Source organism: Notamacropus eugenii, chromosome 6 (assembly GCF_028372415.1).
Source record: "Notamacropus eugenii isolate mMacEug1 chromosome 6, mMacEug1.pri_v2, whole genome shotgun sequence".
In the NCBI taxonomy this organism is placed as follows: Eukaryota; Metazoa; Chordata; class Mammalia; order Diprotodontia; family Macropodidae; genus Notamacropus; species Notamacropus eugenii.
The window spans coordinates 23,953,086-23,974,266 of record NC_092877.1 but is presented as its reverse complement, the minus strand read 5'-3'; positions in this window follow the sequence as shown (position 1 = coordinate 23,974,266).

Here is a 21,181-nt window from a genome sequence, read left to right as displayed (position 1 = left end):
CCAGGATGTATGAAACCATGGTAAATGCAAACTATATGTCTCTACTAAGAACCCACTTTAAAAACTCCACATTAGGAACTAGGTAAGGTGTGTAACTAAAAAAAAAAAAATGTGTTTGGAAAGCTAGAGGTCATTTCAGATGGAAACAGGTTATAATCAAGAGTCAAGAAAAAATAGGGGACAGGGCCCCAGGAGCGAAGTCTGGGCCTCTTTGAATTCACTTGAACTAAAATATCGAAGAAAACATTGGCCTTGTGAAAAATGGTAAATACTAGAGGTGCTGTGGAAAGACAGGCATAGTGTTGCACTGTTGGCAAAGCTAGGAATTGGTGCAACTCTTCTGGGAAACAGTTTAGAATTAGGTGTTTTGTTTTTTTTAAAAAACAGCTACTAAACCATATATACTCTTTCAGTAATGTCACTGCTGTTGTTTAATTTTTTTCATGTTAGTCTTGTCTAACTCTTTAGTTAGACTCTTTGTGATCCCATTTTGTTATGTTCTGGGTTTTGTTTTCTTTTTTGGCAAAAATACTGGAGTAGTTTTATATTTCCTTCTCTGGCTTATTTTACAGATGAGGTAAACAGGGTTAAATGACTTGGCCAGGGACAAACAGCTAACTAGCATCTTAGATCAGATTTGATATCGTTACTAAACATTAACTCTCAAAGAGATCAAAAACAATGGAAAATGTCCCACAGGAATAAAAACAAGCAAAAATTTATGGCAGTATTTTTTTTTCAGTAATAGAAAAGACCTGGAAGAAAAATGAATCCCCACCAACAGGAAAATGGCTTAGCAAGTCATGATATATAAATAAAAGGGAATATTCTCGCACTGCAAGAAACAACAAATAGGAAGAATTCAGAGAAACTCGAGGAAGGCTTGTGTGAATTTATGCAGACCAAAGCAAGCAGAACCAAGAAAACAATTTACAGAATGACCATTACAGAAAGGAAAACAGTGCTACACAACTTCATAATTGATCAGTGTAAGCACCAGTCATGACTTCTGATGACTCCTTGTGAAATATCTTTCCTGCCTCTGGGCAGAGACAAGTCATGGGCTATGAGTGTAGAATTAGGCATATATTTTTAGACATGACTAATATGTTCATTTGTTTTACCTGACTACATTTTGTTAGATAGTTGGGGCTAATGGTTGGGGCTGTGGAGGTGTCACTGGGAAATGACTGTAAACAAAAGAAATGAACATTCAATAAAACAATTTTTTCAACCAGAGGAACGTCTTGAAATTTCCTTTTGAATTGTGTCAGTCTTCAATAAATTTTAGAGTCAGAATCCTGAGCCCCAAAAAAATGGGGGAGAGGAGTAAGAAGAATGTGAGTTATCAATCAGTCCTGGAGTATGTTAGCACTATAACCCAAAGTGCTGAACATTTGTATTGATGAATTATATTCATTTAAAAGCAGAGCCAACCGTAAGGCTACAATTTGTCTAGCCAAGAATTTGGCATGGCCTACAGAGCTTCTCTGGGCATTGCTTTCCTGAAAATCCTAGAAACAAGTCTAGGAGGAAAGATCCAAGGAGAAACAGTAGAGGCTTTAAGATAGACTGCATAGAAGGAGTCCATGCTATTTCTTCTATTTGTTTAGACCAAGAGCTCCTTGGGAACAGGGACTGTCTTTTGTCTCTTTGTATCATAGTGCCTGACACATAGTAGGAGCTTAATAAATGTTTCTTTCCTTGGCCTAGCTTCCTAATACTTTCACAGAAAGAACAAACAAACCTACCTACCACCTTTTGAGATATTCCAAAACTGGTACAGTGGTCTGCTGAGTACTGCCGTAGCGTATTTCAACGTAGGAATAACTTTCAGCAAGCAATATATGACACCTAATGGCTACTGCATTAAAGTAATGCCCTGTGGATATGTAATATATTTTGAAGGTAATACTAATAGCCAACATTTACATAGTACCTTAGAGTTTGCAAAGTGGTGGATACATGTTATCTCATGTGATCCTCCCTGCAATGCCTCTGTGCTATTCTTATCCCCATTTTACAGATGAAGGGGCAAAGGCAAATGAGGGTTAACAGCTTGACAGGGGTCACACAGCTAGCGTCTGAGGCCAGATTTGATTGACACCACACATCTGTCTCACCCTCTAAGGTTCTGGGGGAATGGCTTTAGGTTTAACCATTCTGAGATATTTAAGATTGTATGATGCATCTTTAAAAAGTAGTGATGGTCACCAATGCATCTGAAAATTCCAAGATCACTTTCGAAGATAGGCAAAGAAAAAAATCAAGCATAGAGTTAGAGAATCTCAGAATTAAAAGGGCTTTCCTACTAGACAAAGGATCCCCTCCAATAATATACCTGATAAGCCATCATTCAGCCTTCGCTCAAATCCCTTCACCGAGGCACTGACTCAGAATCTCTGGAGGGAGTCTATTCTACTTTGGGATAACTCATTCAAGGAATCAACAACAAACATTTATTTAGGGCCTACAATGTTCTTAGCACTAAGGTAAATGCTGGGAATAAAAATTCAAAAAGGAACACCGTCCCTGCCCTCAAGGAACTTAATTCTAATAATAATTTTTCTAATAAAAGGAAGCTGCAAGGGGTAGGGAGTGGGGGGACCTAGTGGTAGAGCTGGGAGAAGAGGAAAGGACGGCTGGCCTGGGGACTTTTTTAAGTGAGGGGGAGGGTGGGAATTTGTTCAGTCACACAGCTAATTAGCATCAGAGGTCAGGTGTAAACCTAGGGCCTCTGACTCCGGAGCTTCTACCAACAGCAAGGTGACGCTCTTGTTTGTCTTTCATTTTCCAAACAGAATCAATGACATCAAAAGGTGAAGTCTTGACTTGGGTTTAAGTGAGGCAGAGTTGCACAAAGTCATCATCCTCACTCTCTCTTTCAGTCATTAAAGTCCATTGACAAGACAAAAGTCAGGATAATTGGGGATGGCCCAGGATGAAGTGGATGATCTTAGCATATTCTATGCCTGACCAAGCTCTAAGTTTTCCACAGTGCCTGCTCCACTTGCCTTGATGGCCCTTGGAACATGTTCTCATCTGCACTCCACTGGGGGAAGTTTTCACATGCTTGGAGCAGACACTCCCCGAACTTACCAATAGGTTTGAGGCCTGTTGGTTACCCTCAACCTCAGAGTTTAGCCCATCTGCCCAGGTGATTTACCAATGTGTGGTGCTGGGCATGCTACAGCTTTTTGGTCCACAGACGAGAGGTGAGTGCCTGATGGACACCAAAGGTGGATGGGCAGCCCTGAAAAGGGCTCACACCAGAGGTGCTAGTCCTTTTTGAACACCCCATATATTGAGTTCAGGGGGAGACACTAGCAACTGAGGGAAATCAGGGAAGATTTCATATGGAAGAGAAAGTTCATATTTGGTGCTAAGGGGCAAAACTATGAACAATTATATAGAAGGTCCAGAGAAGCAAATTCAGTTTTGACATAAGAAAAACTTTCTGACAAGTTTTCATACTTCCTCCCTCAGCTCTGTTCATGACTGCAGACCCTACCACTATCCCTCATGTACCTTCTCACCCTGGAAGAGCCCTCCAGCCCTGCAGCCTACTCCTTCCACTGGTACTTTCTCTTACCCTACTCCCCTCCCCTCCTTCAGCTCCCTTTTATGGTAGTGTAAGTTCCATGAGGGCAGGGACTATCTATTTTTACCTTTCTGGGACTCAGTCAGATACAAGGCCTTGGAGTCACTTCCAGATCTGGTTCTATGGTGCTGTGAAGGCTTTATGATTTACAAGGTACTTTCCTCACAATCATCCAGGTTACATGGAAGTAGATAAGAATATTTTTATTTATAAAGTATTTATATTTTAAACATTAAGTTATAGCCTTCATTAAATCATAAGTCACTTTTCAATCACATCTGACTCTCTGTGAACCACATTTGGGGTTTTCTTGGCAAAGACACTGGAATAGCTTGCCATCTTCTTCTCCAGTTCATTTTACAGAAGAAGAAACTGAGGTAAAGAGAGTTAAGTGACTTGCCCAGGGTCACACAGCTATACATATCTGAGCCCAGAATGAACTCATTTTCCTGACTAAAGGCACAGTGGAGAGACCACTGTGCCACCTAGCTCCCCTCACATATATTTATAAAGTATTTTTATTTTTGGGTTTTACCAATGAGTCTATCAGTGCAGCAACTTTCATCATCCATACAGATCAACACCCTTTCTGTGGCTTTTAATCTTAGAAAATGTCCTGGGGTCACTGAGAGGTTTAAATGACTTGCTTGCAGATGTGTCAAAGGCTAGACTTAAACCCAGGTCTTCCTGAGTCCCAAAGCTGGCTCTCTGTCCTCTATGAAAAGCTTTTCCTTCAATTATTTTTATCCCTTATTTGCAGATGAGGAAACTGAGACTTGGAGAAACACATGATTTGCCTCCTCAATCTGTACAGCAAGGCAGCTGGACCATGTGATTTCTGAATTCCTTTTCAGCTCTCAAATTATATGAATTCGGCAAGTCTATAGATTCGAGTCATGTACTCTTGGGCTTCTGGTTGTTCTGCCAAACAAGACACTCCTTTCCGCTCCTGCTATTTTTTCTGGCTTTCCCTCATTGCCTGCAGTGATCTCCCTCTTCTGCTCCAGTTACTGACCTCGATGGCTTCCTTTAAGTCCCAGCTAAAATTCCACTTTCTATAGGAAGCCCCCCCCAACCCCTCCTTCTTCTAGTGCCATCTCTTATTTCCTGTTTATCTTGTATATGGCTTGTTTGTATATATTTATGTGCTTGTCATCTCCCTCATTTTTTATCTCTAACACTTAGCACTTGTGCTAGGCACACAGTAGGCACTATTAAGTTGCCATCAAGCAAGCCAACACAATTCTCTGAGTCTGTCCTTACCTCAAACAAGGCACTATATGCTAGATATCAACATATATACGTACGTACCCACATATATACATATATAGTTTTCATATACACACACATATTCACAGAAAGATGTTATGGGTTCCTGTTTCCTGTCCTCATTGGGCATTCAATTTAATTTTCTGGTATTTGTAAAATAGTGGTTAATCACCCGACTCAGTCATGTGTTGTTTCATTATCACAGGTACTTCCTGCCACCAATTCAGGACTCCTCTACATCTGAGTACAAAGTTGGATGAGTGGCAATGGCCAAAGAACCCCTGCTCATCACCCACCCAATAGCTGATCCTCAGGTTGGAAAAGGGAACAAAACACAATATGGTAATAGTCACAGTTTAACTAGCTCTTTAAGACTTCCAAAGCTCTTCACATATACTTTTTACTTGTGCCATTATTATCCCCACTTTACGGATGAAGAAACTGAGACTGAGAAAGATTCAGTAACTTGCCCACAGTTAACAACTTCCAAGTATCTGAAGCAGGATTTGAACTCAGGCCTTTCTGAGTTCAAATGCAGCACTCTTTCTACTCCACCACCTGGCTCCCTGTACATCAGTACAACTAAGCATGTCCATGGAGAATTCAGATCATAAGCTATAGATTCTAAATTCTATCTTATTTTCACATTCTCAGAATCAAGCACAGTATGTTCCATATAACTGGTGTTTAATAAACGCTTAGTGAAATGAAAAACCAAAAGAATAGAAAATTTATCTTAGGAAAGTATACAATATATTGATAGGATGAAGTGGGGAGGGGTAAGGAAAGAAAATTTCCTGATTTTTAGTCAATTTAAAATTCTTAAAATAGAGTTAGAATTTGTAAAAACAAAGGATTTTAAAATGAGACACGTGTTGGCAGAAACAACTAGAAGACTCTGGAAAATGCAGCGCTTTAGCAACACCTAGCGGTAATATGTGCAAAGGTAAAGAAAAGGGTCAGGCACTTTTAACACAAATTGTCCAATAAACAGGAGAGCAGTGAGTATTTTCATTTAAGGGTGTTAGGTAAAGAAGGACTTTTGTTTTACCAATGCTCTTCCTTACTAAGTAGCTTCTTTTAGAATACCATTATCAAAAGGCAATCAAATGTCCATGAATTATAAGGAACAACCTTGCTCCTACAGCAATAGTCATCATTTGATGAAGAAACACACAGCTCTCTTCACTCAGTAGGGAGGTAGGAGACTGGTCCCTTAGATGGGAAATATCTGAAATGTAAAAACAAAAGACCACAAGATTATTTTTTTCCTTTTTTTAAAAGTTTTGCCTGTGACAAAAACCCATAATTTCTTCTTTGGCAGGAGTTGAGAGGGAAGACAAAATAAATAGATATTTTTATTTCACTGAGGTTCTGGTCACAAACTCCTGGAGGGCTGTGAATGTTTCTTATTGTTAGGCTGAAATGCTGTTGCAGGCTTGTTTTATGTCTTGCTACTTACTGAAGCTATTGCCTCATTTACTTTCTTTGCTGCTGTTCTAGGATTTTCTAAGTAAAGAATCATGACACCTGCAAATAGGGATAGTTCTGTCTTCTCTTAGTGTATATTTATGCCTTTGGTTTCTTTCTCTTATAATCTCAAGCTTTTTGAAGTGTATGCCAAATAAAAACGGGGAAGAGGGCATCCTTGCTTTACTCCTGAATCTATTAGGAAAGGTTCTAGTGTTTCTCCATGGACTATCGATATTTCAGTTTTTCAGTTTCTTGCTCAGTGAACTCAAAATTCATTTCACTAAGTCAGTTAACTTCAATAAATCCAACTTTTCTTTTGTTCCAATTGTAGCTATAAGGGGAATGTGAGCCTATGCCATTGGCAATGGCCAACAGCTTTGGTCTACCCTATCAGATGTCCTTCATGCTTTTGAGTAGAAAGAGGTGGTATGTCTCCTTCCCTGCACACACCCACCCCTAGCCCCCTAAAAGACTCTATGTTGACACTGGAGATTGTAGAAAAGCATTGCCTGCCCTCTGAGAAAGAAAAGCAAAGAAATGAAAGGAATTACAGTTAATCCAACTCAGTAATGGGGGTAAAGGCTGATGACTGTCTGGTGAGGACAAATCGAGACTTTCCAGCTGCCTTTTGTGTAACCAACTAAAGAAGCTGGAGATGTAGTGACACTTTCCTGAAAAGGGGGGAGAAAACAGCAAGGAGTGGACACAGTTTCAGGGCAGTAGTAAGGTGAAGCTGCCAACTCTCAGGTGGAAAGGGTGGAACTTGAGGCAGCAGAGACAGGGCACCTGATGAGCACAGAGAAGGCAGAGAGATCAATGCAAAAGGGAACTCTAGACCCAAAGACCGCGAAAGCAACTGGAACTAAGAAGCAAGGAGGAGCAGAGCCACAGTATGAGGATGCAGATCTAGAGCTAGTATCTTGGTAGCTTGTAAAATGTTCAGGTTCAGGGAAGGCATGGGGTGGTGTGGTGGAATGCCAGCCAATCCTGAGTTTCTTTGCATTTAGGCGCAATGAGGAGAAGAACCTCAACCCTAGGGTGGTGCTCATAAGTAGGGAGTGACAGTTCACAGCCCTAGAGAAGTGGGATCCCATAACTGGAAGGGAGGTAGGGTGGGAAATTTTGTTGACTTCTTTATGGGCTCAGGTACAAGTATTCTTTGAATTCTTTGTTGCATTTTAATTTAAATTGTGTCTGATTAGGAGGATTTTTAAACAGTCCAAATTCATAATAATTTTGCCCTTGGCGGTGTTATAAAATGGCTATGATTATTCCTCTGGTGAGAGAGCAAGAACTCTCTATTAGACTGGGGAAGGAGGGAAAGGATTTGAGGGTCCAGTTCTGTGCTACCATATCCCATCCTTTCCTACTCATTCCCATAGCTGTTTTATACTGTAAACAAAAGGACACCAGGAAATATTAAGGAAATGGTCAGTCTCAGAGCTTTATGAAAAATAAGATTAGATCTATCAAATGTAGTCTTTAAAACAATGATATTTAAAAGGATTTAATTAGAAGTGGGTAACCATCACAATGAGCTGAAGTAAGGCATGGGTAAGAGTAATTTTTGTCAATTCTGAAAAAGATAACAAAAGAAAAACATGACAAATGTTGGAGGGGCTGTACAGTAATGAATTATTGCTGGAGCTACGAATTAGTCCAGCCATTCTGGAAAACAATTTGGAATTTTTCTCAGAAAAGTGCATACTGATTGACCCAGCTATACCATTACTAGGCCTCTACCCCCAAAGAAAAGAAAGAAGAAAACAATCTATATGTTTAAAAAAATTATACTAGTTATTTTCATGGTAGCCCAAAATTGGAGACTAAAGCACTGTCCTCGTATTGACGAAAACTAAACAAATTATGATATATGAATGTAATGTTATTATGCAATGAAAAATGATGTAATTTTTAGAGAAAACTGATACAGAGCAAACAGAAATAAGGACAATGTATACCATGTAACATTATAAGAAAAAAAGCTTTAAAAGGCTTTAGGATTCTTATCAATAAGCCATGAGTCTGAAAGAATGAAAATGAAATATACCATTCACTTGGTAAAAGAAATGTGATGAATTCAAGACGCAGAAAGAGACATATCCATGTCAGGATATGGCTAATGAGGAAAATTGTTTTGCTGGTTTGATAAATATTTATTGAGCAATTTCTTTTTGGGCTTTATTTTAAAAAACTGCTCAATAAGAATAGTGGGGATTGGGGATTGGGAGCAGGGAACACCTAAGTGGTACAGTGAATACAGCACTGGCTCTGGAATTAGGAAGATCTGAGTTCAAATCTAGCCTCAAACACTCAATACTTACTAGCCATGTGATCCAATCCTGATTGCCTTGCCAAATAAATAAATAAAGAAGAATAGTGGGAAGGACAGTTAAATTTAAAAAAAAAACAAACCTTGAAAAATAAAATTTTATGCATAAAATAAAATATACATGATTTTTTGTTTTAGTAAAAAAGACTGCCAATTTCTCTCTCAGAGATTCAGCCACCAGAGTAAGAGCCCATGATATAAAAAGAAAGAAAACTACCTATACACATAAACTTCTCTGCTTGTCTGCTTAGAGAGGGCCCATGAAGGCTTAGGTTTGAGGAAGAGAATTGCAGTTATTGCTACAACTGTGCTGTTGCTCCAGTGTCAAGAGAAGCCTGGCCACTTCTTTTCTTTTTCAGCTCTTGAGACCTTCTCAAAATTCCTGAGATCATGCCAGGAGAAGTAACTAACCCTGCCCTCCGGTCCTGATGTCACAGTAGATGTCCTCTCTTCTTAAAATGAGAAGAAATACAATTCCCAGGGTCTTTGCTGCAATCCTGATCCTAAGGGTTATCACATCTCAATTACCTATCTCTAGAAGAGAACTGGAAATGAGCCAAATTCACATTTTCCCAGGGCCTGAATCCTGGGGTGGGTCAAACACTAGCCACACAAATTATTTTCTAGTTGAATCTGGTCTATCAGTGGCAAGAGAAAAACTTATTTACACAAAAAGGATATACTTTTGAACACATAATCTACAAATGTTTTAAAAAAGGCTATTTCATGATTTTTAAAAAATTTTGATTTTACTATTTCTTTTAGTTAGTTTTTTGGTCAAGTTTCATTTTTAAACCTTTAAACCAGGGGTATCAAACTCACTTCTCAGCAGCCCAACCCACAATAAAATGTAATTAGGAAATATTTAACAAAATAAAAATTCAACATAATGTTAATTAATATCTGGTTTTCTAAGTCAATATGTAGACAGCAGGGCTCTTTATGTATGGTTTGTTATTCTTAGGCCATGTCTGATTCTTTGTGACCCCATTTAGGATTTTCTTGGCAAAGATACTGGAGTGGTTTGCCATTTCATTCTCCAGCTCACTTCACAGATAAGGAAACTGAGGCAAACAGGGTTAAGTGACTTGCCAGGGTCACACAGCTAGTTAAGTGTCAGAGCCTGGATTTGAACTATGAAACTTCCTAAACTCATGAAATCTTCCTAATTTCAGTCCTACTGCTGTATCTACTGTGCCACCTAGCTGCCCCCATTTCTATCTGAGTTTGACATCACTACTTTAATATAATAATTAATATATTTAATATATGTGTATATATGTATATGTATACATGTATAATATATATAATATAATAATATAACTTGCTTATTCTTTGTAATTTAAGGGATATGGAAGGCAGAACCCCTGCCCCCCACTTTAATACATATTTTAAAACATTTAAAAATTATCCTAGTCCGAAATTTTTGGGTTAATCTGAAATAAAACCTTTGTTAGCATTTCTTTTACTACTAATTCTGAAACAATATCCTGCTCTCCTCTTTCTGATCAGTCCCAGAAGGATTCCTTCCTTGAAGTGATTAGGGAAGTGACCAGACTACCACAAGAGACCCTTGAATGATCCACCTAACTTTCCCCAGAACCTCAAAAGGATTAGGGCAACAGCCACCTAAGAGAAAAATTAGTCTCTTTGATTACTTCTGTTAATGCAAGTTAAGGAGGTATTAGACTAGGTGGGAAAAAAAGAACCCTTGAAAGGAATGGTAAAAGAGATTGAATGGTTTCAGGCATCCTCTACACAAGATAAATTTTACAACCTTGATATAAAAAAGTATAGATGACTCAGCAGATTTCAGAACTATATTTCCCACTGAAACCCTTTTGATTATGAAATTTTAAAGGTTACCAAAATATCGGAACATTCTATTGCATTTCACTGTGGTATCATCTCAGTAGTACAAGCCTACACAAATTAAATCATCTTATGTGCATTTGATGCAGCTAATATCGACACTTTGATACTGATACTGATTTTTGTGTACCTGAACTGTGATTTCACACAGTTGTTAAGTGCCTAAAGCTGACCAAAAAAGGTCTTTCTGCATGGGAATCCACTATATTATGCACTATATATAATAACACTGTCTTCTGTCTCCAAAGCCAATTCTATTATACCACCACCTTGCATGTTTAGGAAACACTCCCTGTGAGCTGGGCTTTGGGGAAAGAGGGATGAAAAGGACAATCTCTGGCTTCAGGGAGGTTATGATCTAAATTAAAAGAGGTGTGGGGGGGTCATATCATATCTCTCTGAAACTTGCTATTGGAACAAGATGGACTCACAAGGGTGAAGAGTGAGGCCATTTGTTTTGTTATCAAGAACAAAGGATGGTAACTAGTACCTAAAATGGAAATAAATCACTTAAAATTTCAAGAACTTGTGATTATTGAATTTCACCAATACAGGCCCTCTCCTCATTGAAAAGGATCATAACTCCTATATGTCTTAGTGATGAGGTTTAGGGGTGCTGGGGACCCCAAAATACTCACACGCCAGGTCCTGCTAGAATGAATTCGACTCAAGAAAACAAAGTTTATTAAAGATTCGCCATCTTGGGTTGGTTCTTAAGGAGCCTAAGCTTGTGATGCTTGTATTCACAAGCGAACCAGACAGAATCTCAGCTAGACAGAGTCTGAGCTGGATTGAATCTGAGCACCTTCATGGAGGTGAGATGGAACTAAATACAGAAAAGACTATAGGAAGGATCTGGGGGTGGTCTGGTAGTCTAGGATTGGGAGGCGGGGTTTAGGGAGGGTCTTGAGGAGAAGTCCAAGGAGGGAATGACTGGTCAAAGGTTGGAAAGAGCTGGAGGCAATCAGGAGATATCAGACAATGGAGGGCTTGAGAGGGAAGACAGTGGGGCAATCCAGAGATCTTGACAGGGGCAGTATGGGAATGAGTACAGATCTTGATGGGAGTGGTCAGTAGCTTGGGGACCGGGGTTTTGATGAGATCAAGGGTGGATCAGAGACAGGAGCACAGTGATAATGAAAAGCCCATGGGCTTCCTGAGACCCCGGAACAAATGGGAAGATTTCATTTGAGTAAGAAAGACCAGATTAAGTGGGAAGATTCAAGGAACTCAAGGAGGCTCCCAGAGTCTGAACCCCATCATTAGTGCATCTCTGTAAATGACCGAGAAAACAATCACTTTTGCGATGAATCAGACTGCACTTTTTGAGGACAGTTCTTGGAAAATAGATATACTTTTCTCTGGTCATACTTTTCTCTGGGATCATAGATTCAGAGCTGGAAGGGTCCTCAGACATCTTTGAATTCAAACCCCTTAATCAACTTGATCAGGGTCAAACAGCTAGCAAGGGTCTGAGGCAGGATTCCTATCTGGGGCTTCCTGGTCTAGTATGCCAGGCATTCCACCTGAAGCCTTTCCAGTAGGGAAAAGTGTCTTGGCTTTTGAGACAAAGGACCTGAATTCAAGCTCCTTCTCTATTACTACTTGTGTAACCTTGGGGAAGTTACTTAACCTCTGGGCCTCAGTTTTCCCCTCTGTAAAGTGGAAGAAGACTTGATAACCTTTAAGGTCCCTGAAAGCTAAATATAGGAACTTGGGTCTAGCATTCATAGGCCTGTGAGCCTTATTTTCATCATTTATGTTCCTAATGACCTGCCGGTGGATTCCTTTAAAGTATTGTGAGAAATGATTATTTTTCTCTTGTATTTAATAACTAATCATTGTATTAGGACCAAAGTTTTTCTCCTTTTCTACTTCCTCATCCAGAAATTAACCAGTGTGGGAAATCTTTCTAGAAGACTTCCCCAGTCAGGATGGCTGAGATCTATCAAAGACAGTAAAAAAAATTCTAAGTTTAGGCTAATGGGCATATTCCTGCTTATTGTGTTTGTTCAGACAGGTCAGGGAAAATGTAGGTTCTCCCTTTTGTCAGGTGAGGGATGGGGCATTTGATTAATCACTTTGACAGAGATTTGGGTGACCCGAGTCATGTACTCTGAGACCCTCATTGTAATACAGCCCAGACTCTCATTTGACATTCATTTTCTCCTTAACTGTTAACCAATCACAGTTGATAGCCACCCTCAGGAACACCTACTGTTGGAAAAGCATATAAACTCTAAGCCCATCACCATTAGGGGACTTTGCTCTTTCCACCCCAATGTTATCCTTAGGTACTCTAGAGGGGTCCTTATTTGAATTCCTACTTCAACTCATGAGTTGGATCCCTAAAGGTACATTAGCTGTAACTTCTCCTTAGGGTTTTGAGGGTACTCCAGAGGGGATGGAATGTCTTTCTTTCTTATTAATTAATTGATTTGCAACATTCACTTTCACAAGATTTTCAGCTCCAAATTTTCTCCCCATGTCTCCCCTCTGCCCACCCCTACACAGTATGTGTTCTGATTACCTCTTCCCCCAATCTGTCCTCCCTTCTATCACACCTCTCCCTTCTCTTATCCCCTTCCCCTCTATTGTCTTATAGGACAAGATAGATTTCTATATCCCATTGCCTGTATGTTTTATTTCCAAGTTGCATGTAAAACAATTATTAGCATTCATTTTTAAAACTTGAGGTCCAACTGGAATGTCTTTCTAATACTATATGCTAGAGGCCCATTCTGGTGTGATTTCCTTAATATATACTCATTACAGTTTGCATCTCTCTTACATCATTGATACCCTCCAGTGATGAACACCCCCAGTATCATTTAACTTATCAGTGTCAATTTGCTTTTACAAAAGGATATTTATTGATTAGAAACAACAGTATAAAACATTCCCTTAAACCAGGGATACACTCTCCCCATACCACCCTCAGTCTCTAGGGTCAGTGGTCTCAACCTTAAAAGCTGTTGCTACATACAATTCATTCTATCAAATTCATTTCCAATTTTGACAAAGCCAAATGAACAGTTGCTCCCTTGTTTGTTAGATCCAGCATCTTTGACTTCAGGATAAATCTACTGCTTTGGACTATGCTGGTGGCCTGGGTTTAGCTGCCCCAAAACTCTGGCACAGACTCTAGCTCCCAGACTGATATTTCAAAGCTTACAAGGCTGTAGCCTAGTCCATTCCAACTACAATAATCCTTCAACTAACAACAAAAGAATAGATGCAACAGGGACAGAAGAACAGGGCCATATGGCCCTGGTTTCATGGTGGCCAGAGTGGGGAGATAGGCCATTAGTGCTCTTTCCACATGGAGGATTAGCACAGTTATTTCTTCCTCACTCAGTCACCCAAAAAAGAAAAAAGACCAAGGTCAAGGGCACATCATTAGAATCCTTTGAGGAAATTTGGTCTCAGCAGCCAATCAAAAAGTCTTTCTTCAGCACACATCAAATGGACAGGAAATAGCCATGGGATGACTGGCATGGCTCTGAAATCGAGAGCTAGGCCCCTTCCTTTCATGTCATCAGACAGTTCCAGAGGTATGCTCATTTAACCCATAGTCCTCATAGGTCAGTCCTCTATTACATAATCTATCGACACGAATTTATTAAATGCTATGTATTCCCCATTATGTGGTAAGTGCTGGAGGGTGGGGACTGTCTTGTGCCTCTTTTCCTAAATCCAGCACAGCACCTGGCACATAGTAGGGGTTTAATACTTATTGACGGTTTGATTGTGTCAGGCACTGTTAGGTGCTGGAGATACAAAGACAAAAAAATTAAAACTTTGTATTGTAGAAATAGAGACTGGACCTGTGATATAGGAAGGGGGAAATTTCTTCTACCAATGGAGATCTCTGTAACTTACGGTCCTAGAGAGTTGACGAGCACTGAGTAAGTGACTTTATTAACTAAGGGTGATAGATAGCTATCTCTACAAATCTCCCACTGAATGTATTTTTCAGCTCTCTTACACACTTTTGCATTATTTTTATACTTTAGAGTAACTTATTATATGTCACAAAACAATGTCACACAGTATGAGTGAATAAATAGTCTTATGTGTTATAATCAGGCTTGAACTCGGGTCTTCCTGGCTCTAAGGTCACCTCTGGATCCCTGGGCTTCTCAACTAGACACATAGACTAACCCCATACTTTTGTGTCTTAACCGTACTTTTTGCCATGAGGTATATTGTATAAATTACTTCAAAATATTTCTTAAAGTACTAAAAATCACAACAAACTTTTAACATAAATGAAGGTTTTTGAAACACAGAATGTTCTGCACTTAAAAATTCATGTCAAATAACAGATGTAGCCGTAGGCTCAAAGATAATTATGGAGCTTTTTTGCTAGCCATTAAATTATCTTAGGATATGTTTATTTACCAAAGTTTAAATAATCAAAATTAAAGGGTACCCTACCCCCACACTGTACCTTCTACTGAAGTGAGGGCCAAAGATAAATGCCAAAGATAAGGAGCATCTAAAGATTGTCATCTTAACTTGGGCAGAATTATATTATATTTCTCCTATTGGGCAGGAGAGTAGTCCTTTGTAGACTGAACAAACTGGAATTAAAAAAAAAAAACCCACAAAAAGCCAACCTCACTCCTGAAGATACGGGGGAATAGTTCTGGCAAGATTGTGAGCAATTTTAAGGTTGTTTCTAAAGTTAGGTAGTTTTCAAAATACACCCCTGAAGTTGATAAGAATTAAGAGCCCTGCTCTAGTTACCCAGACTTTGGCTTGGAACACTTAAGCTGTTTCTAAAAACACCTGCAGCGAAATCATAATACCAAAGAGACAAAAGACACAATGGGGACCTTTCTGAATTTCCCTTTGTTCTACATTAGCTGTAAGTTAAGCCACGAAGAGATTGCAAATGCTTCTCTGGCTGTATTTTCCTCTCCCTTCTACAGAAAGCATTAATAACATAACAAGGAATAGTTTATAATAGCGTAGTTGAACAACTGAGGTCAGGAAAGTCTTACCATGAAATGTATACTTTAAAAGATTATATAACCAAACAGTAGCTGTGCGTGTCTATTGGCTCAGGACTTGTAAGGTGAGAACGGTTGGGCTCCTTTCTCAGTGGAGCCCAGTAAATGACCATATCCTTTCCATTTTTATGGCTTCTCATGACGGTTTTAAACCAGAACCCAGAGAAGCTCATAGGACTGTAGATTCTTAGAGGCTGTTGGCTCTTAACACTTTTATTGCAAAGATGAAGAAACTGAGGCAGAGAGACAGCTAGTAATTGTCTCAGGAATAAAATATGGAATTCCTAACTATAAGTTCAACACTCTCATACCAGAAGGTATAACTCTAATAAAACATTTCTATAAACTTGTTACTCTTCTATCAATCCAGCCTTACGTGATACTGCTTGTCTCTGGTACTCTGTCTACCAGCCCAAGGTAATGACTCATTGCTTTCCATACTTGTTCAACACTTCCCTGTCTCTGAGGCCCTGGCCACCTTATTCACCTGGAATGCCCCCTGTTATCTAAAGATCAATTTGACTCCTAGGTCATCTCTTCCAGCTAACCTCCTGGCCCTGCTGGTCAGAAGAGAAATCTGCCTCCACGTACTGGTGCATGGGGTTCTTGGCTCTCTTGTAAACTGTCATACTATTCTGAAGTTTTAAAATAACTTATTATAAATGTAACTGTCACAAAATATGATTAAACAAAATGAAATATAAGATACCAAAATAAAATTTATTCACACTTCCATAAAAGAAAAAAGTTAAAGAATTTTTTTTGCTTTGTGCCCTTCTGACTTTTCTTCTATGTACTTACAAAGTTTTGTTATTTTTTATAGAGTTGTAGAGGAGGTCAATGCCTCCGTTTTCTTTGCTCTGTGTCTATGGTGTCAAATTCAAATGGAAATGGGCCACTGAACGATACATGATTCCTGCAGCAGCTGACTAATTTAATTTTATTATGTAACATTATGTACATCTTGTTGTACTTTTATTTATCGTGTTAAATATTTCCCAATCACATTTTAATCTGGGCACTTTGCATGTTTGCATGCAATTGAATTGTTTGTGAATTGCGTGTTTGACACTTCTGTCCTCTATCGCAGTGGGTCAAGATTTCAATATTTTTTGTATATATTTTTTTTCAGAGCAGTATTTCATTACTTGGAAAATTAGCAGCTCTTTTGGTGGTGACAAAAAATTGGAAATTGAGAGGATGCCCATCAATTGGAGAATGGCTGAACAAGTTGCGGTATGTGATTGTGATGGAATACTACTGTGCCATAAGAAATGAGCAGGATGATTTCATAAAAACTTGGGGCTTACATGAACTGATGCAAAGTGAAGTTAGAAGGACCAGGAAAACAGTGTATACAGTAAGAGCAATTTTATATGATGGTTAATTATGAATGACTTAGCTCTTCTCAGCAATACAATGATCCAAGACAATTCCAAAGGACTCATGATGAAAATACTATCCACCTCCAGATAAAGAATTGGAAAGGAATCTGAATGCAGATTGAAGCATACTATTTTTCACTTTTTTGTTTTTTTTTCCCCTTTGGGTCTGTGTCTCCTTTCACGACATGACTAATATGGTAATATTTTGTATGACTGAACATGTATAAATACCATCTCAGGAAGGGCAGAGGGATAGAAGCAAGAAAATTTGGAACTCAAAATTTAAAAAAAATGAATGTTAAAAATTATCTTTACATGTCATTGGGGAAAATAAAATATGATTCAAAAAAGAAAAATTACAATTTATCTAGATTTTTCCCAACCATTAGGATAGACTTTTCTAATTTTTGTTGTCACAAGTGAACCACCTATCAAGATTTTTGTTCTCATGGGTCTTTCTTTACAAAACATGTTAAGGTTATTGTTGTTAGATATTAGAATTGTTGTCCATCATATGCTCTGTAAAATATATGAAGTGTAGAGAACCCTTGTACCTTTGGGGGAATAGGGGAAGGTGCTGTTTCTGTGTGTGTGTTCATCCTTCGTTGCTGAAGAAGACCATGATATCAGAGAAATAATGACATGACTTGCACTTGACTTTGTTTTGAGCAAGGGAGGGCTGTGCAAGTCACCAGCCTCACTTCTCCTCCAGAGCCATCTGAATCCAGTGACCCAGTGTGCCACTGGGTTAGATACCATTTCTCCTAATAACACACTGTAAGTCATGTGATATTTTCCTGGGCCAGGGACGTGATTACCTGATTAGTCTATGCTCACACATGAAGCCACTGAGAAGTTAGTTACCACACAGCAGCTCAGAATTGAAAGAAATCTCCAAGATTATGGATTCTAACCCATCCTCAAGCAAAAATCCATCCTACACTATTCCCAACAAGTAGTTCCTTCTAGCTTTGGTTTGATAATCTTCCAGTGAAGAGGAATCCACTACCTTTCAAAGCAGCCCATTCTACTTTGGAATAGCTCTGTGACAGGTAAGAAATTTCTTCTTTAAGTCAAGCCTAAATTTATTCCTTTGCAACTTTCACCCATTGCTTCAAGTTTTTCTTTCTGGGGTCAAGCAATTTCAGTTTTCACTGAACAGTACTTCAAATAACCTGAAAAAAACTACCATGCCCCACCTAGGTCTTTTCCAGGCTAAATATCACCATTCTTCAAATTAGTGGTTAAGGTGAAGAGGTAGAGTTGCAACAACAAAAGCCCACAATAAAACAGGTTTACTGACTAGCTAAGAGACAGGCCTTTGCCACCAACCCCAAAGGATAAACTTCATTAAGGGCACATGGCCAGGGCAATTCTGCCTTGCCCAGACACCATTTTCTTTTCTAGGTAAAGCGGGAATAAAATGCTACTGGGCACTTGCAGGCAATTTTGGCAGCTCAGTTCAGCCTTGAGAAATGTCAGACTGGTAGGACAGGTTAGGAAATGGGGATGACATTCCTTATGGATTGGTAATTCTTTCAGGTGTACTGTTGATTACTGATGTTCCATAAAATATATGCAGGTTAGCACCTTCTCTGAAACTTACAGCCATAAAAAAGTTGCCTAGAACACTGAGAGAATAAGTGACTTGTGTAGATTGCCTACATATCAGAGGCAAGATCTGAACAGTTTCTCTTGAGCTAAGGTCAATTTTCTCTATTCCTTGAGCCATACTGTCTCTAGGGAGGAGGATGTATAATGTGGAATGTAAGGTAAAGGGGGACAAAGAAGGACAATAAGGAATACTTAAAAGTTTATCTTAAACCCTTTCTATTTTAAAACATGTTGCTAAGTATATTTCCCAGACTTTTAAAGTAAAATATCCTGAATTCAACAATTTTATAAATTTTGAGTTAAGTGGACCTTAGATATTATCTAGCTCGACCCATACCTGAGCTGGAAGCTTTTCTACATCCTTCACGAACTACTTACCCAAGTTCTGCTTGAAGAGGAAGTCATGGTCCCTCCTGAAGCAACCCATCATTCAGCTTTTGGACAGCTCTAATTGTTAAGTTCTTTCTTGTATAGAACTGAAATCTACCTCCCTTAACTTGTAGGCACTGCTCCTAGTTCTAATCCCCATGGTCAAGCAAAAACAAATCTAATTGCTCTCTCTATAACTGTATTCAAGCACGGGAAGGATTACAGTATAGTCCTCTAGGTCCTCAAATGCAGCTCTTTGACTGAATCCAAACTTCACAGAACAACTCCCCTTAATAACAGGGTTTGTTCTGTAAAACTTGGACTCAGTCAAAAGGCTACAACCAAGGAACTAGAAGGCCAAAGGTACCCCACCCCTGGACTGTACTGTTCCTCCTCCAACCACCCAATGAATTCCCTAAAATATGGTATCCAGAACTGTGATGTCAGATCTCATTGTGCCTTAGTCTGACCACTGAACAAACTGGATTCAATAAACACTGGATTTCCTGCAAAGTGAGGTATTGTACAGGTGCTCCCTACCAATTTGATGATCAGTACTCGTTGGTGAGTACTATAGATGTGGAAGACTGTACTCTTAACATTCAGAAATCATTTTGACTAAAATCCCTGTTTGACTTTTAACCAATAACTCTGAATTCTAAACTTTCATTTAACTAAGCACTAAAGATACTGTACAATTAGGAATTTAAATGTAGAAATCAACCTCAAATATGGGAGTAACCAATTTTAAGCAAAACCTGTATGAAATTAAAACTTACAAAACAAATCTAAGGCTATTATTTTGTTTTAAAATTTTACCAAAGGTTTCCTTTAAAGAGCAAACTTCTGATTACATGTAAAATCTTCATCTGATGTAAAAACTTCCAGGGACATATCTAATTCATCAATCAATAAACATTTACCATGTACCTACTCAGCACTGTATTAAGTATACTAAGTGCTGGGAATATGAAGACTTCCTTCAAGAGATTATAGCTCTCTTTACAAAAATAAAGATTGAGGACACATCTTACTTATTCAACTTGAACTCCTTAGTTTTAGAAATTAGGTTCATAAAAATAAAATGCCTAATTTTAGAAGAATGTCTCTATTAACTAAATTTTTACTTGCCTAAATGTGGGTTTGTTCCTTTTTATGGAGGAACAAGTGTTCTTGAGGACGGAATGCTGTATTTGAAGTCAAGAAAATATGGGTTCAAATCTTGCCTCAGACACTTATTAGCTGGGACCACAGGCAAATCACTTGTGTCTTGGTTTCCTCATTTCTAAAATGATGGATTTGGTCTCAGTGACTTCTTAAGGTCTTTTCAGTTTCAAATCTGACTCTGTGAAACTCTAAACCAAACCTCAAGAACTCAAATAGATGCTTATTAGCAAATATTTCAACAATCCAGGAATCTCTGGCTTCACCTTTACAGGAACTCCTGTCACTGATAAGGATTATGAGAACTCTAAGCCCTAGGAGTTAGCGTCTGTGAGATGTTTTACCTAAAAAAATTCACTAGCTGGTGGCTAACATTCTGGTGATAAGCCTTTTATCTGAATGAGCCTCATTTTGGAGAACAGACCATTTCTAAGTTTGAATCTGAAATTTTGCTGGTTTGGCAGGAAGCACCTATTAAGTGCCTACTGTGTGCTATGTACGGTACTAAGCACTTTACAAGTTTTATCTCATTTGAGCCTTGCAACCACCCAGCATGGCAGGTGCTATTACAATTCTCATTTTTACAGTTGAGGGAACTGAGGTAGACAGAGGTTAAAATGACTTGTCCAGGATCACACAGTTAACATCTGACTCAGGTTTAGAACCCAGGTCTTTCCAATATAAGGCCCAGCATGCCATCCACCATGCCACCTAGCTGCTTCAAGAACTTAGAGGTCATTCTACGTAATAATAAGCATAAGTGGGACTTTAGTGAGGGATTTAGAGCTAAAGGTATTAAAATCAAAACAAACAATGTCCTCACATGAAAAAGGTGAATTTAAATTTCTTTCAATTAATGGATCGTATTAAAATGTTCATGGTTGTTAAATTCATAATAAAAAACTTAAAAGATTCTGGGACTTGATTTGTAAATGTTTACAAATAAGTACTATTTGCGGGGAATCTAAAAGGAATTCAAGGATCTGATTTTAGAGTGAGATGTACTCCTTTCACTTAGAAAGACCGCAGCCCCTCTCACTGAATGACCATCAGCATTACCATTATCACCTGCTTTGTGGTTACC